Raw genomic sequence first — 17,250 nt, 5'->3', positions numbered from 1 at the left:
GAGTCTTCTATGTTGCACAGTCTGTTCTCAAACTGCTGGGCTCAGGTGATGTTCCTACCTCTGCCTCCCTAAGTGTTGGGATTACAGGTGGGAGCCAGCACACTTGGCCTGTACCTTCACTTAAGCAAACCTTTTTTTTTTTTTTTGCTTTTTGAGGCTTTTTTTGGGCTGCAGGTGCAGGGCCTAGCCAGACTTGGCAGCACACTTTACATGGCCAGGATGTCGGGCAATGTTAGAATTAGTTGGAGAGGGCTCTTATGGTTATGTCACCAGATGTTGGAAAGGCTTTAGTTATAAAATTTAAAACAAACCTATCATCTGTGTGATTTTGTAGGCCTCGGGGTTCGAGGTATCCTGTGAGTCACCCAAGGAATCCTGGGAGTACATAGTCCACAGTAGATAATTATTATTGCTATTTGTCAATAATATTTGAAGATGACTGTTACCTTTGTGGTGATTTATCTTAGAAGGAGGCTTTTCTCCTGTGTTTGCTGAGTTTGATTTGAGTCTTTTTTTTTTTTTTTTTTTTTTTGAGACGGAGGGAGTCTCACTCTGTTGCCCAGGCTGGAGTGCAATGGCATGATCTTGGCTCACTGCAATCTGTACTTCCTGGGTTCAGGTGATTCTCGTGCCTCAGCCTCCTGAGTAGCTGGGATTACGGGCACACGCCACCACACCTGGCTACTTTTTGTGTTTTTAGTGGAGATGGGGTTTCATCATGTTGGTGAGGCTGGTTTTGAAACCTTGACCTCAAGTGATCCATCCGCCTCAGCCTCCCAAAATGCTGGGATTATAGGCATGAGCCACCACGCCTGGCCTGACCACACCTGGCCTGATTTGAGTCTTAACATGTAGAGCTCTGGGCATCTCAGGACTGGTTTTGCCCCTTGTCCACAGGGGAAGCATCTTTAATAGTGATTCTAAATGTGACTTAGAAAACTGCCCATGGTCTGTGAGGCTGACAGTGCCATTGCCTCTGCTCCTTATAGGACGGGGTTGTGGGCACCCTGGTGCATGGCCTCAGCATGCTGAGTGAGAAGCAGGTGATTGCTGATATGACTTATAAGGGGTGTGGTTCCAGTCGCCTTCATGCTGGGCGCACAGACGGGCACGGTGTACGGGCTCACTGGACTGCATGGTCAACATGGAGGTCTTTCTGAGTTGTGCAAAATGTTCTTCTCAGGAAGCTTGACTGCTGTTTGATGTTAACATGATTGAGGAGTTTAGGCTTGACTAAAGTCCTTTGGTATCCCTGTGAAATAGGACTTTGTGTTAGTACATTCTCACACTGCAAATAAAGACATACCTGAGACTGGGTAATTTATAAAGGAAAGAGGTTTAATGGACTCACAATTTTGCGTGGCTTGGGTGGCTTCACAATCATGGCAGAAGATGAATGAGGAGCAAAGGCATGTCTTACATGGTGGCTGGCAAAGAGAGAACTTGTGCAGGGGAACTCCCATTTATAAAACTGTCAGATCTTGTGAGACATATTCACTATCACAGAACAGTACGTGCCCCTATGATTCAATTACTTCCCCCTGGGTCCCTTCCCCGACATGTGGGAATTATGGGAACTACAATTCCAGATGAGATTTGGATGGGGACGCAGCTAAATCATATCAGACTTTAACAAGGAACAGACCTTAGTCATCTGCAAGTAGTGAAGTCAGTGGTAAGGGAAAAGGTACTGTTATTCTGCGTTTGAATTGAGCTTGGCCAGGCACAGTGGCTCACGCCTGTCACCCTAGCACTTTGGGAGGCCGAGGCGGGTGGATCACTTGAGGTCAGGAGTTTGAGACCAGCCTGGCCAATGTGGTGAAACTCTGTCCCTACTAAAAATAAAAAAAATTAGCCAGACACGGTGGTGGGCACCTATAATCCCAGCTACTCAGGAGGCTGAGGCAGGAGAATCCCTTGAACCTGGTGGTGGGGAGGGAGGGCGGAGGTTGCAGTGAGCTGAGATTGTGCCACTTCACTCCAGCCTGGGCGAAAGAGCGAAACTCCATCTCAATAATAATAATGAAAAATAAAAATAAAACAAAATAAAATAAAATAAAATAAAATGAATTGAGCTTATATTTTGGGATTCCCTTTCTGCCAAAGCTGAGTAGTTCTTCATGCTCTGGAGCAGTGGTTCTTAACTGAAGGTGATTTTGCTCCCCAGGGCACACTTGCCAAGGTCTGGAGACACTTTTGGTTGTGAGATTGTCAGGGGAGTGGTCTACTGCATCCGGTAGGTAGAGGCCATTGATGCTGCTCAGTGTCCTACAATACACAGGACAGCTCCCACACAGCAAAGAATTACCCAGCCGCAAATACCAATAGGGCTGAGATTGAGAAACCCCGGTCTAGAATCCAGCAAAATCTTTCGATCTTCACCAGTGTCGACTGGGGAGGGCTCAGCACAACTCATGAAGCCATGGGTTTCAGCACAGCCAGGGAAGGTCCCCAAGTGAAGGTCAGATGGGGAGAAGCCTGCATGGCTGGCACTGAGGAGACACAGCCAGACCACTAGCTGCATGCTCTTGGGCAAGCTCTTCCCGTCTGAGTTTAGTTTCCTTAAATGCCAAGTGAAGAAAGCCAGCCAGGGTATCACAAAAACCCTTTCTAGAACTCATATTCCAAGATTCTGGCCCTGACCCTCTATTCTCATAACCTGGGCATGATTCAAGAAATGTGTGAGCCAGGCACAGTGGCTCATGCATCTAATCCCACCACTTTGGGAGGCCAAGGCAGGTGGATCACTTGAGGTCCGGAGATTGAGACCAGCCTGCCCAACATGGTGAAACCCTGTCTCTACTAAAAATACAAAAATTAGCTGGACGTGGTGGTGTGTGCCTGTAATCCCAGGTACTCGGGAGGCTAAGGCAGGAGAATCACTTGAACCTGGGAGGCAGAGGTTGCAGTGAGCTGAGGTTGCACCACTCACTCCAGCCTGGGCTGCAGAGCGTGAGACTCTGTCTCAAAAAAAAAAAAAAAAAGTGCAAAAAGAGATTCAATGTGACCTCATTTTCCCTGCCTTTCTCCTTTCTTCCTAGTTTTTATTTGCATTTTTTTTGTTCCAAAAGGGAGAAAATGCACACAGTTAAAGAAATATTTAAATTGTCCCCTCTTGTCATGATAAGCCTGAGAATGTTTCTTTTATGTCAAGGAGAAATGACTTTAATATATATTTGAAACATTTCTGCTCAGCGATGAAAAATCCAATGTCAGATCACCTACAGCAGGCAGACTTGGGCGTTTTAAGCATCTCTCCCAGGATATCATCCAGGCAGCAAGGGCTGTCCCCAGACCTGTCTGGCTCTGAGAGAAGGAGTCCTGTGGGTGCACGAGAGAGAGCCTGTGATTCCAGCATGTCTGGGTATTCCCCAGCTGATGGTGCAGACATGACATCATCCTGAGTAGCTATCTTAGCTCCCACCCCCTACATGCACACTCACGTACTATCCTGGGAGCTCTTGATTTTCTGTATCAATGAATGGATAATATGCACAAGGTAGCAAAAGCTGTTCTTCCTTTTGGATTAGGGGAACCATCTTTCTCCTTTTGCTGGAAATCTTCCCTATCATGATGTTACTGTGCTAGTGCAGACATAACAAAGTACCACAGCCTGGTTGGCTTAATAACAGGAATTTATTTTCTCACAGTTCTGGATGCTGGAAGTCCAAGATCAAGGTGTCAGCAGGGTTGGTTTCTTGCAGGCCTCTCTTCTTGGCTTGCAGACGGCCGCCTTCCCCACATGTCTTCCACGTGGTCTTCTCTGTGTATGTCTGTGTCCAAACCTCTTCTTAGAAGGACACCAGTCATAGTGGATTAGGGGTCACCCTAATGACTTCATTTTCCCAATTACTTGTTTAAGACCCTGTGTTAAAATAGAGCCACACTCTGAGGTACTCGGGGCCAGGGCTTCAACACATGAATTGGTTTCAACATACGAGTTGTGCAGTTCATTTTGTAACACCTGTGGAGATGGGTAGAGGGCAGGTTCTCTCTGTAATAAGGTTTTACAGATGGTCATTTATCTTCTGCTTCTTTCTTTTCCCTTCGTATTTTTTACTATGAGAAAATTCAAACATGCAGAAAAGTTGCAAGAATAGCAATGAGTAATTGTTAACATGTTGTTGTATTTGCCTCTTCTTTATGTGTAGATTATATGAACCGATGAAAACAAAGTTGTAGGCATCATGGCACCTCACCTGTAAACTTTTCAGCATGAAGCTCAGAACAAAGACATCCTTTTCTATAACCCCACGCTATTGTCACACCTAAGAAAGTTTCAAATAATTCAGTTCGATGTCTGTCATCTAGTCCATATTCAGATTTCTCCAGTTGTCCACTAAGATCTTTATTTATTTATTTATTTATTTATTTATTTATTTATTTATTTTTTACCAGCATCCAGTGAAGGTGTGGGCACTGCTGTTGGTTTTTATATCTCTTTAATCTCTTTAGTCTGGAATGATCTTCCCATTTTCCTCTCCCCCTCTGATGAAACCGATTTTTTTTCTTTTTTCTGAGACAGTCAAGGCCAGTTGTTTTGTGGAATGCCCACATCCTGAATTTGATGGATTATTTCCTTGTGGTGTCGTTCACCTTGCCTTGTGTCCCATGGAAGTCAGATCCAAATGCTTATTTAGGCTCAAGCTTTTTTTTTTTTTTTGAGACAGAGTCTTGATCTTTTGCTCAGGCCGGAGTGCAATGGTGCAGTCTCGGCTCACTGCAATCTCTGCCTCCCGGGTTCAAGAATCAAGCAAATCTCCTGCCTCAGCCTCCTGAGTAGCTGGGATTACAGGCGCCTGCCACCATACCCACCTAATTTTTGTATTTTTAGTAGAGATGGGGTTTCACCATGTTGGCCAGGCTGGTGTTGAACTCCTGACCTCAGGTGATCTACCCGCTTCAGCCTCCCAAAGTGCTAGGATTACAGGTGTGAGCCACCGCACCCGGCAGCTCAAGCTTATTTAAACAATTGCCAGGCAATGCTGGGTGCTTGTTAAACCATTACGTCTCACCAGGTTGTCCACTGTTAGTGACGCTAAGTCTGATCAGCGGCCGAGGGTGGTCATGCTAATCTCTCCATTGGAAGGTGTGTTTTTGGCAATGAGCACATAGCCTACGCAGAGATACTTGGGCACTGTGTGCATAACCATTGATGATTCTTGCCTGAATTATTTTACCGAAAGTTGCAAAATGGTGATTTTTCTAATTCTATCATTAGTTGATATTCCTGAAAAGGAACTATAATGACCAATTTTTACAAAAAAGAGTTGGTGTAATAATCGCCTCTAATGGTGGCAAATAAATATCTCTCTGTGACTATCACTATGGACTCATGGGTTTTTATTTAGTCAGTTGTTTTATAATCAATTATAATAATTGTTTTGATGCCCAAATTATCCTAAATTTGGCCATTGAGGCCCTTTAAGCTGCCTCTTTTGTCCTTTGAACATACTCCTTTTAGTCTTTAAGTACTTTCTTGCACAAAAAAAAGTTCTGGACTCATCTTACACTTTTCATTTCCAGACATGAGATCATCCATTTCTCCAAAAAGCCCTGATTCCTTTCAGTGGAGAATGGTATTTAAAAACTGAAACTGGAGGCCAGGTGTGGTGGCTCATGCCTGTAATCCCAGCACTTTGGGAGGCTGAGGCGGGTGGATCACTTGAGGTCAGGAGTTTGAGACCAGCCTGGCCAACATGGTGAAATCCTGTCTCTACTAAAAATACAAAAAAATTAGCCAGGCATGGTGGCAGGCACCTGTAATCTCAGCTACTTGGGAGACTGAGGCAGGAGAATTGCTTGAATCTGGGGGGCCGGGGGCAGAGGGAGGTTGCAGTGAGTCAAGATTGCGCCATTGCATCCCAGCCTGGGCAACGAGAGCAAAACTCTGTCTCAAAAAAAAAATAAAATAAGATAAACTGAAACTGGACACTGGGTGTATTCATTATAGCTGGGGTATTATTATTTTCATGAATTTATATTGCTATTGTCAATTCACATTTAATGTTACTGAGTTTTTTCTTAGCAATCTTTGATTTTGTATTTATATCTTTTTGCTTGGTTCTTAATACTATTAATGTTGTGAACACATTTATTTGCTTTATTCTATAATGTGCATAAAATAGTTTCAAAATTATACCATTTTGCTATTAGTAATACATGTCTGGCTGAAACAATATTTCTTTGTAGTTCACTTTCATCTGTAGTATATGGATGTACATCTACTAGGATACATAATCAGTATTGAATTAAAATGTGGTATGAAAAAGTTTTTTTTCTGGTGAGGTTATGTTGCAAACTTGCTTTTTTAGTTAGGTTATTTTGTGTACTTTTTAAAAAAATTTAAATTTGTGGTTTGCTCTTTTAAAAAAACTTCATTGAGGCATAATTTACATATAATAACAACATATACTTGACGATGACCAGAGGGATTAGTGAAAAATAATACACCCATTGAAAGTATTTTGACTAATATGTACATACCTCTGTAACCACCATTACTGTCAAGATACAGAACAGTTTCATCATGAAAAGTTTTCCTTCAGTTCCTTTGTAGTCAAGTCAATCTCCTACCCCTCCACCAAAACCCTCAGGCAGCCACAGAAGTGGTGTGACCACTTTCTTTCCCTGTAGATTAGTTTTTTCTAGAATTTCGTATTAATGCAATCATAGCATAGTACTTTTTTTTTTTTTTTTTTTTTTTGAGACGGAGTCTCACTCTGTCACTCAGGCTGGAGTGCAATGGTGTGATCTCAGCTCCCTGCAATCTCCACCTCCTGTGTTCAAGCGATTCCCCTGCCTCAGCCTCCTGAGTAGCTGGGATTACAGGCGTGCACCACCACACCTGGCTAATTTTTTTTTTGTATTTTTAGTAGACATGGGGTTCCACCATGTTGGTCAGGCTGGTCTCGAACTCTTAACCTTGTGATCTGCGTGCCTCAGCCTCCCAAAGTGCTGGGATTATAGGCATGAGCCACCACGCCCGGCAAGAATAGTATACTTTTATGTCTAACTTCTTTTACTCTGCATAATGTTTTTGAGAATCATACATGTTGTGTGTATCAGTAAGGAGTTCATTCCTTTTTATTGTTGAGTAGTATTCCATTTTATGAACATACCATAATTTGTCTGTCTAGTGGCCCTCTGATGGGTTTTGTATTATTTCTAGTTTTTGGATGTTATGAATAAAGCTGCTCTAAACATTCTTTTACAAGTCTTTATGTGGATATGTGAGCTCGTTTCTCTTGAAAAAATACCCAGGAGTGGGATTGGTGGGTCATACAAGTATGTGTATAACTTTATAAGAAATTGTCCAACTGTTTTTCAAAGTGGTTGTACTAGTTCACATTCTTTTCTCTTTTTCTTTTTCTTTTCTTTTCCATCCTTCTTTTTTTTTTTTTTTTTTTTTTTTTGAGACAAGGTCTCACTCTGTTGCCCTGGCTGGAGTGCAGTGGCACCGTCATGGCTCACTGCAGCCTCGACATTCTGGGCTCAGGTGATCCTCCCACCTCAGCCTCTTAAGTAGCTGGGACCACAGGCGCACACCATCATGCCATTAATTTTTGTATTTTTTCTAGAGATGAGGTTTCCTCGTGTTGCCCAGACTGATCTTGAACTCCTGGGTTCAAGCAATCCTCCTGCATCGGCCTCCCAAAATGCTGGCATTACAGGCATGAGCCACCACCCCTGGCCCTAGTTTACATTCTTATTATTTGTGAGTGTTTGCTTGCTTGCTTCACAATCTGAACAGCACTTTGTATTGTCAGTGTTCTCATTTTTGCCATTCCAGTGGTATGTAGTTGTATCTTATTTTAATTTGTATTACTTACCTTTGACTTAATTTTTAGTTTGAATAGTAAAACTTTTACTAGTTCCAAAGACAAAAATGTCTTAAAAAGTATATGTAGTGATCTATCAAACTTTTATTTTCCTCAGTCCTACTATTAAAGGTGTGGTTTAGATGACTGGAGAATTTATTAAGCACCTACTGTGTGCCAGGCACTGTGTTAGGCCCTGGGTCATGAGCAAACACAGAGACAGCCCCTAACTTCATAGAGCTAACGTATTAGTTAGAGGGCATAGACATTAGTCACAACCTCACAAATAAATGTAAAATGGTCACTGCTTTGTGCTGTATGGGAAAGCTACAGAAAAGAGTTAAGGCTGCTGTTACCTGGATCTCATCATGGGTCTCCCCCCACCCCCACCCCAAAAAAGACTTTCTGCTTACGTGCTCCCTCTCTTAATACTTGTTGCAAAATACTTCCTCTGAAATGCTGTAACTCCAGGACCTGTAGCAACAGGCCAAAACCCTGGGAAGGTAACCAGCACCCCACTATAGAACTCAGGTCTTCTTGGAAAGCTGTGATAGCTTTCACTTGATCATTTGGCCTTAGATGAAGAAGTCTTACTGACTTGTTCCTTATAGAACCCTGATTGAAACACGCTTTCAGTGTCTTTAAAAATATATTGGTAACACATGGTTTACATTTAATTGTTTTTTTCTTTTTTTTGAGACAGGGTCCCGCTCTGTTGCCCAGGTCGGAGTGCAGTGGTGCAGTCATGGCTCACTGTAGCCTCGAATTCTTGGGCTCAAGTGATCATCCCACTTCAGTCTCCTGAGTAGCTGGGACCACAGGCCTGCGTCACGACACCCAGCTAGTTTTTACATTTTTGGTAGAGATGGGATTTTCCTATGTTGCTCAGGCTGGTCTCGAACTCCTGGGCTCAAGCGATCCTTCCGCCTTGGCCTCTCTAAGCGCTGGAATTACAGGTGTGAGCCACTGCACCAGCCTACATTTAACTTGTTGAAAGCCATTTAAAATTTTATTTTTAACATTGTGATATTGACCTGGATTTGAATAGTTCCCTCGGCGATTAAAGAATATCAGTGCATGTTGTTATTAGTGTGGTGTTTTTTGTTTTATATCTTCTAGGTTTGCTGGAGATTTTTTTTTTTTTTCACCCCATGAGACAGCGCATAGTTTTTAAATTTGAAACTTTGGTTCCTGTTTTAATTTCCTGTGGGTTACCCTGACCTAATAAATAACAACAGTGGTCTTCAGGATGAGGTTGACTGTTAAGTCTTAAACTCTTGGAAAGTTTGATTGTATGGTGCTCTTGTTAGAATAAATGAATTCCTGTTATAATAAATGTAGTTAATATCAACTCTATATAGTGGCTCAGGTAAGATTTTGTTTCAGTCAGCTGTTGTCAAATTGGAAACCTCACTGACACTGTTGTCCTATTTGCAATTTTTATGTGCATTTAGACTGACTCTGAAACATAATAGTAACCATTGATGATGCACTTATAAGGAATTCTACAGAGAATATTTTTAGTAATACTATACTTTTCTAATACTGTAATCGAGTTTTCATGTTTCAGAGCTTACTGTGCTTTTTAGGAAGATGAATTCTGTTTTTTCAAGTTTTGCAGGATAGTAAATTATTATGGTAGTTTCGGTGGCATATTTCTTTTTCCTGCCTGATTGCTATCCTTTATGACTTGGGGAAATTGCAAGGGAATTATTATGTACATATTGTGGCATGTAGATTCCAAGAATGAAATTCTAGGATAATCAATTCCGTTTTTTATTTTGTCAGTCACGGTCCTGGCAGAAGACAGATGGCACACTCAAAAAGAAGAAACTGGGGAGAGGATGAGTTCTCAGTGGTGGGCAGGGATGCAAGAAACTAGCAAAGCTGGGGGTGCACTCCCCCAGGATGAGGGTGGCAGGCTACCACCAGGGAACTTCCATCCCCCCAGGACCTGAAGGGGTGAAGGGGAACAGCAGATAATAGATGCCAGAGGAGAAAGTAGCTGGGCTAATGGGTGTTTGGTGGGGGTCATGGTCTTTAATAGCAGGGTGCAGCTCACTCACTGCAGCCCAGCACAGAGGGAGTCAGGGGGTTAACTTTCCTATCCTCACTCTCCTCCTCCCCTCTCTGCTTGCTCTGGTGCCTCCCTTTGGTGGAGCTTGGTGGAAGTCCATGAGCAGGGGAGCCTGTAGATGCATCCATAAATGCCAGTCTCCTGGGGCTAGGAGCAGGCAGGAGGAGGCTAAAGAGGCGCTCTGCGGGGCAGGTGGAATATATCCAGCACACGTACATAATATAGACTGGGGAGAGGACCAACAGCTGTTGCAGCAGTTCCCATGTGCCTTGAATATCTAGTAGATTTGTGTGCTTAATGCCGGGCACACAAGATGAATGAGGCTTCTGGTGGCCGAGTGGATCATGATGGGAGGTTTTCTTGGATTGTTGGTTGGTTTAATATCTAAGGATCTTTCTTTAATTAAAAAGCCTAAACAGAACCCCAGACTCTTCTCGGTTGTATTCTGATAGTCTTTATTTTCAAGCACTTGATAGTTACTTTCCCATCATTGGAAGAGGGTACAAAATCAGAAGAGATCCCTCCCAAAGTTAAGAGCCCCCACCTTCCTCCCCAGGCCACTTTCGGGCAGGAAGAGGACAGAGCTGGCCTTTCTGATCAGTGAGCCTCTTCGCAGCTTCTCTGACCCTGGTGACTCTTGGGTGCTACTGTTCAGATTGACTCAGGCTTCAGTGATCAGAGTGAACCCTTAAAAAAAATAAAATCAAAACTTTGTAAGAAAGCTGCTTACCATTCAAGAATAAGCAAGCCGTGAGTTGTCCCTAGGACTGCCACATAGGGAAAGACAGTGGTGCTGAAATAGACGCACGGTTTTGTTGTTGTGTTGGGGAACCGCTGCACTGCTGGAAAACTCAAAGTACTTTCCTTTCTGTTGCCTTAAAAGGTTGATAACAGTGCCTTCTGTGTACTTACAAGTTTCATTATGTACTTAAAGGGGGTAACCACCAGAAATGAAGTTACGTCCTCACTGGGGTAGATGGACCCTACAGGCCATGCAGACCCTATCCGGAGTTGAGTGTAATTTACGGCTCTGTGTGTTTTGCCAAACAAATCCAGTGCAGATAATTCCAGAAGAATGACACTGGGCTCTAGCTTTCTCTCATTCATTTTGGAACATGCGCATCAAACCAAAGTTCTTTCTCTGCTTATTCCCTTTAAACATTTCTAAATAGCACACACTTTGAAGAACCTGCTTCTTGCCAAGTGAATTCAGAAACCTTGGCTTCTGCTTGCTGGGGAGACTGTCAGCATGGGCACAGATGTGCATGAGTTTCCCACTCTTTGGGATTCTGTGTGTTTTGGTACAGCCCTTTGTGCAGCCGTGGGAACCCTCTGAACCATCCCAACCTATTTGAAAATATTTCTAGAGGGCTGAATTTTGTCATGGGGGCAACCCCAAAGACCCAGGTTTGAAGCCTGGCTCTGCCTCTTGCTGCCTCTTGCTGGTTGTGATCTTGGGAAAGTCTGTGTCCTTTCAGAGACCATTTTTACGGCTATAAATGGCTTTATTAATCTCAAATTCCTTCACTGAGTTATTTAGGGCCACCTGAGATATTTGATCACTCTTTGAAATGTGGTGTACAAACAGATGATGTTTTTTTCTGCATATGTGGTCACATGCCAGCAGCACAAATACAAAGTTGTAATAAAGACAATAGTAACTTTGACTTTGATTCTTAGCTGAAATGAATAATTAAAGAAAACGTGTGTGTGTGCACACAGTATTAGAAAGCATTTTTGTGACACTACTGTTCAAGGATGTACATTTTAGTGCAGTTGGATAATCCAAAATTATTTGTGATTTGACTTGGAAGTGATACAGTTTTTGTTGCAGCTATGCAGTGGTGTTTATTAATTCCAGAATCAAGCTGCCTGCATTTCACCTTAGACAAATTCGTTAACTTGTCTGAACTTTACTTTCTGATACGGTTTGACTCTGTGTCCCCACCCAAATCTCATGTTGAATCATAGCTCCCATAATTCCCACGTGTTGTGGGGAGGGACCTAGGGGGAGGTAATTGAATCATGAGGACAGGTCTTTCCTGTGTTGTTCTCATGATAGCGAACAAGTCTTATGAGATCTGATGGGTTTGTAAAGGGGAGTTTCCCTACACAAGCTCTCTCATTCTCTCTTGTTCTCTGCCATGTAAGACATGCCTTTTGCCTTCCGCCATGATTGGGAGGCCTCCCCAGCCATGTGGAATTGTGAGTCCATTAAACCTCTTTTAAAAAAAAAAAAAAAATTACCCAGTCTTGGGTACGTCTTTGTCAGCAGCATGAGAATGGACTAATACCCTTTCCTTATCTGTAGGATCATAACATATACTATCTCTCTTCTAGATTTGTTGGTAGAATTAAGTGAAATAAATAATGTACGTAAAATGTTTTGGCTGGTGCTTGGCACATGGTCAGTTGTAAGTTAATATGAATAGTTACTACTGCCAGTGCTGCTGTTGCTGCTACTATCACTGCTACTAAAGATGTTTGTGTGTACTCTAAGTTCCAAGCTGGACTGACACTTAGGCCAGGTGACTCAGCAGTATAATGAGTGAGTTAAAAATTTCTTATGTATAAAGTCTCCACGGATAATCAAAAGCTGGCCGTTTTTGGAAATCCTAATCAATAATTGAAGCATGGTCTGAGAGTGTGGTTGGGAAGTATCCATGTGTGTTCCTGCATAACGCATCAAGCTTCTCTGCCTCTCCCCTCCCCCAGGAAGGTTGGTAGAGTGGCTCTAAGAGTCTTTCCTGAGGCCCAGCTCAGGACTCATGACATGGTGGCCAGAGGGCACTTCGGCACTGTCAGATGAAACGCACTGTGTAAAGTGTTTGTTCAGCCAGGGATCTTTTCCCCTATGCCTCCTAATCAAGTAACTCTTAACCCCTGGCGGAGTTTCTCTCCCATAGCCCTCTCGTTGGCTATCACGTCAGTTATTAATTAACTGGATGAGCTTTGGGTTGACTCTCAGGAGGACTATTCTGTGCCCCAGGTTGCAGTGAGTTCTCAGCTGAGCTGAGAAGGCTTTAGAAACAGGTATGCTATCCCAGCTGCCCCTGTGACCCTGTGTAAATCTTCTAGGTCACTGTAGTAGCTGAGGTGAATACCTTAGTGACTGGGGTTCAGGTTTGTCTTTTGTTTGCGTTTGAAACGGGGTCTCACTCTGTCACCCAAGCCGGAGTGCAGTGGCACAATCATGGCTCACTGCAGCCTTGACCTCCCTGGGCTCAGGTGATCCTCCCATCTCAGCCTCCTGAGTAGCTGGGACTACAGGCGTGTACCACCAGGCCTGGCTAATTTTTTTGCATTTTTTCTAGAGATTGGGTTTCACTATGTTGCCCAGGCTGGTCTTGAACTCCTGGGCTCAAGTGATCTTTCCTCCTTGGCCTCCCAAAGTGCTGGGATTATAGGTGTGAGCCACTGTGCCTGGCCAGGGATTCAGTGTTCTTTTTTTTTTGAGACAGAGTTTCACTCTTTTTATCCAGGCTGGAGTGCAATGGGGTGATCTTGGTTCACTGCAACCTCCGCCTCCTGGGTTCAAGCGATTCCTCTGCCTCAGCCTCCCAAGTAGCTGGGATTACAGGCATGTGCCACCACGCCTGGCTAATTTTGTATTTTTTTAGTAGAGACGGGGTTTCACCATGTTGGTCAGGCTGGTCTCGAACTCCTGACCTCAAGTGATTCACCCGCCTCGGCCTCCCAAAGTGTTGGGATTACAGGTGTGAGCCACTGTGCCCGGCCTGGGATTCGTTTTGATAGCAGAACTCAGCAGTTTCTGAGGTAGACACACACCTGCCGAGGTCAGCAGCTCCTACCTTTTGATCTCACAGGAACATAATTTGTGAGGAGCATGGGATGCTGGGATTGAGGAAGATATGATGCTTGGGTTGAGTCATTTACCTTTTAAATTCTCTAACATAGGCCTCTGGGAGACGAGGGGAGGTTTCTGGGGCAGGAGGCTGGCTTGCTGAGCCCTGGCTCTCTGGACAGCCACTGGGACAGATAGCTCAGGCATCAGTGCCTTTTCCACGTGGTTGCTGCCACTGTTCCCAGGGGCCAGGTCAGTTGGTCTTTCTGGGTAGATTCTGTTTGTTTAATTTTTTCCTCCATCCCCCTACCCGTGAATCACAGTGTTAATTTATCCCCTGCCTCCAACCCCCGTTCTGTCTCCCTGACCCTGTGTTCCCGCTGGAGCACTGGTCTGGCAGCCTCTTACCTGCAGTTTTCCCTGGCACCCCTGTCCTCTCCCTGGCAACCTCGGGCATATCCTCTGGTTCCAGGGTGCTTTGTCCATATCTTACCCAGCGCTGACAAGAACGCTGGAGGAATCGATAACACTGACAATGTTATTTGGTCCCTGCAGCTTCTCACATGTGGGTCGGAGATGGTTTCGGATTTATCTTTGGAGCCGGGTGCTGCCACATCAGGGTGCAGTCGGTGTTAGACACCCTTTGTTGAAAGGGATCTGCTTCATGGTTGGAGTGAGTGCTTGTTCTAGAATTGAGAGGCACTGTAGAGGCAGTGTCTCCTTAAAAGTGGATGTGTTGGTTGGCCGGATGCTGTGGCTAAAAAAGCCAGGCTCACAACCCAGGAACTCCCAGGAAAGTTCCCTGTTGAAAATTAGGGAAGATGGGTGACTGGTGATCTCGTGGCCAATGGCCACTCCACAAGAACAAACACCAAACAATCCAGTGTCTGTGTTTCACTGAGAGAGAAGGGCTCATGATTATTTATTAAAATAAAAAAATCATAACTGAAGCTCTCTGGCTTAGTACACACACCCTGTCACTGTTACCTGGCCAGGTACTTTCAACAACTTCCAGTTATGGAAATATGGTGATCAAATTATGTGCCAATTTGATAAGATCACATTGGAACATTTAAAAATAGATGAGTAACTACGGACAACCAGAAGATAAAGTGGCAGTAGGTGGGCCAGTTGTAATCCAACCAAGGGCATCCATGTGTCAGGCCCACGTTACCTTTATTGCCGTCCATAAAACCTGACTCGTTTGTTACTGTGTGCAGCATGGAAATCACCAGTTGCAGCCTGAAGTTAGAGCTGGCTGTCAACTGCCCCCTCCACTTCATTCAATATGCTTAGAAATTCTTTTACTAGGCCTTGAGCTTTAAAAATGAATATTTATGTATTTAAACACATTATTTATGTAAATGCAATGAGTGGTGAATTTTATTTCCCCTCATCCCTACTAGCACTGTCAGCTTGCCTTTCAAACTTTTTTTTAAAAAAAGGCACGAAGAGGGCAATTTAATGTATGTCTTTTACTTTACCATTTATCCTCTTTGTAATTTGCTTATGCAATTTCGACTTTAAGATTGTGGGTGTGATACAAACAACTGTTAGAAAAAAAGAGGAACATGCCCACGTTCCAGACAAGTTTACCACATCGTTGTACATTCCTGTTTCCTATCAGGAGACAAAACTTTTCAAATGTGCATGTTTTTTTCTATAATAAAGTTTTTTTTTTTTTCTTTTTTTGAGACGGAGTCTCTCTCTGTCGCCCAGGCTGGAGTGCAGTGGTGCAATCTCGGCTCACTGCAAGCTCCGCCTCCCGGGTTCATGCCATTCTCCTGCCTCAGCCTCCCGAGTAGCTGGGACTACAGGCATCCGCCACCACACCAGGCTAATTTTTTTGTATTTTTTAGTAGAGACGGAGTTTCACCATGTTAGCCAGGATGGTCCCGATCTCCTGACCTCGTGATCCACCCGCCTCGGCCTCCCAAAGTCCTGGGATTACAGTCGTGAGCCACTGGGCTCGGCCTATAATAAAGTTATTACAGAATAACTTTGTTAGTTATTCTAGTTACTTTATGTTTTTCTGTAATAATTATTTAACATTCATGTTAAATTTTAAAATCTCTCCATGTGTACTTTGTGTGTATATGAGAGTTTATGGCTTCATGCCACGTAATATATTGAGTTCATTTGAGTAATAGTTTGACTCTTTGAAGTGGCATAGCATGGCAGCTATTAGAAGTATATAAAATGATCCGCTTTTTCGCTTCCTGTGTGTTTTGCATGTGTTTGAAGTTTTTTTAAATGCTTCTGTGCCTCTATCCTTTTTAGTCAGCCTATGTCATGTGATGAGGTTTCAGATGGAGAAGAAGAGTTAAACCCTTATTTGCTAAAGGCCCTCCCAAGACAGAGTGGTAAAACTAATTTGGGAGGATCCTAAGATTTAGTTGGATGAAACCGATTTAGCTAGATAGTGATTTTAAAGATGCCACCTCTTTGGCCTTCTGACTTGGAGTATGAGGGGTGTGTTTCTGTTTCCTTTTCTTTATTAGAACTTAGCAGTGTAGAGTTTGACAGTATTTCAAAGTCAATATAATTTGGATGTTTTCATGATCATTTTATGATTGATCGTTGTTAGCGTGCTAGCTCTTGACTGCTTTTGGCACTTGGGAAACAATGGTGTAGAGAGTACAAAAAAATAACTATTTTCAACCCAAACAAATACTGAGTAGATCTGTCAGCCTCGGGAGGTGACACACTGCAGATGTGTGCTTCCTGTAGCCTCCCCCCTGTGAAAATGACATTGACGTGTGGTGGTGAGAAGGAGGAAGAAGCAGGGCTCTCTCAAAATAGTGAGTAACGGAACAGAGATTCCTGCAAAGCGGAAGCTCGGGGAAATTCTGCTTTTCTTTTGTAATTCCCACCCCCACACAACTCTGTCACAGCAGGTTTTTCCTAGAGATTAATTTGGTTTTAGGCAAATCATGGGATTATTTTGGTTTTATTTAGGTGTTGATGCAAGCAGATTATTGATTTTTCCTGCGTCCATTCAAACACGCATAAGCACACACACATACCGTCCAACTTCTCTACTACAGAAGAAGCATTTACAAGAGTCCTTACAATTCTACCCATGGGCCTAAAAGAATTCCTTCTCCACCTGTTCCACATGCGTTCCCTTGCGGATGGAGGGGCGTTCTGAGGTATACCAGGTGGATTTCTGAAAGACCTGTGGGGCATTAAAATCATCACAGAGCTCAGGTGTCTGAATATCACGTAAGTGACACACTAATAGCGATTTCCGTCTTTATAGCTTTTAGAACACATCTGTAAAATAATAGCAAGACAGGTGCAAGAGTGGAAGCCTTTTCATAGCTGATATTTAGAGGACATGTTGGTGAGTTTGAGATATTCTGTGGCTGGGATTATCAGGGACTCTGGATCCAGCTCCTGATGCCAAGAACCTGGTGCTGTCTGCAGGGCGCCAGAGCCTCTCTTCCCTGCCTGTTGTGCTGATCCCAGGAACTAGGGCTACACTGAGGCTCATGGGGCCAGGATCTTGAGAAAGAAATGATAACTTCTCCTTTCCATCTTTCCTT

The 17,250-nt window shown here is 43.5% G+C and overlaps 1 protein-coding gene and 1 long non-coding RNA gene across 15 annotated transcripts in view; one reads left to right on the top strand and one right to left on the bottom strand.

Annotated features, from left to right (window-relative positions):
- The window catches only part of FOXN3 (forkhead box N3), a 460,729-nt gene that overhangs the window by 236,189 nt on the left and 207,290 nt on the right, over positions 1 to 17,250 (top strand). The window lies entirely within an intron of this gene.
- The window catches only part of LOC117975874 (uncharacterized), a 62,766-nt gene that overhangs the window by 17,916 nt on the left and 27,600 nt on the right, over positions 1 to 17,250 (bottom strand). For both annotated transcript variants that reach the window (XR_010109832.1, XR_004666272.3), the window contains exon 2: positions 1 to 17,250. This exon is cut by the window's left edge. This is a non-coding gene — a long non-coding RNA (uncharacterized LOC117975874).

The sequence above is a fragment of the Pan paniscus genome, chromosome 15 (assembly GCF_029289425.2).
Source record: "Pan paniscus chromosome 15, NHGRI_mPanPan1-v2.0_pri, whole genome shotgun sequence".
Lineage (NCBI taxonomy): Eukaryota > Metazoa > Chordata > Mammalia > Primates > Hominidae > Pan > Pan paniscus.
Note: the sequence above shows the minus strand (reverse complement) of the source record. Positions and strands in the feature narration are given on the sequence as shown.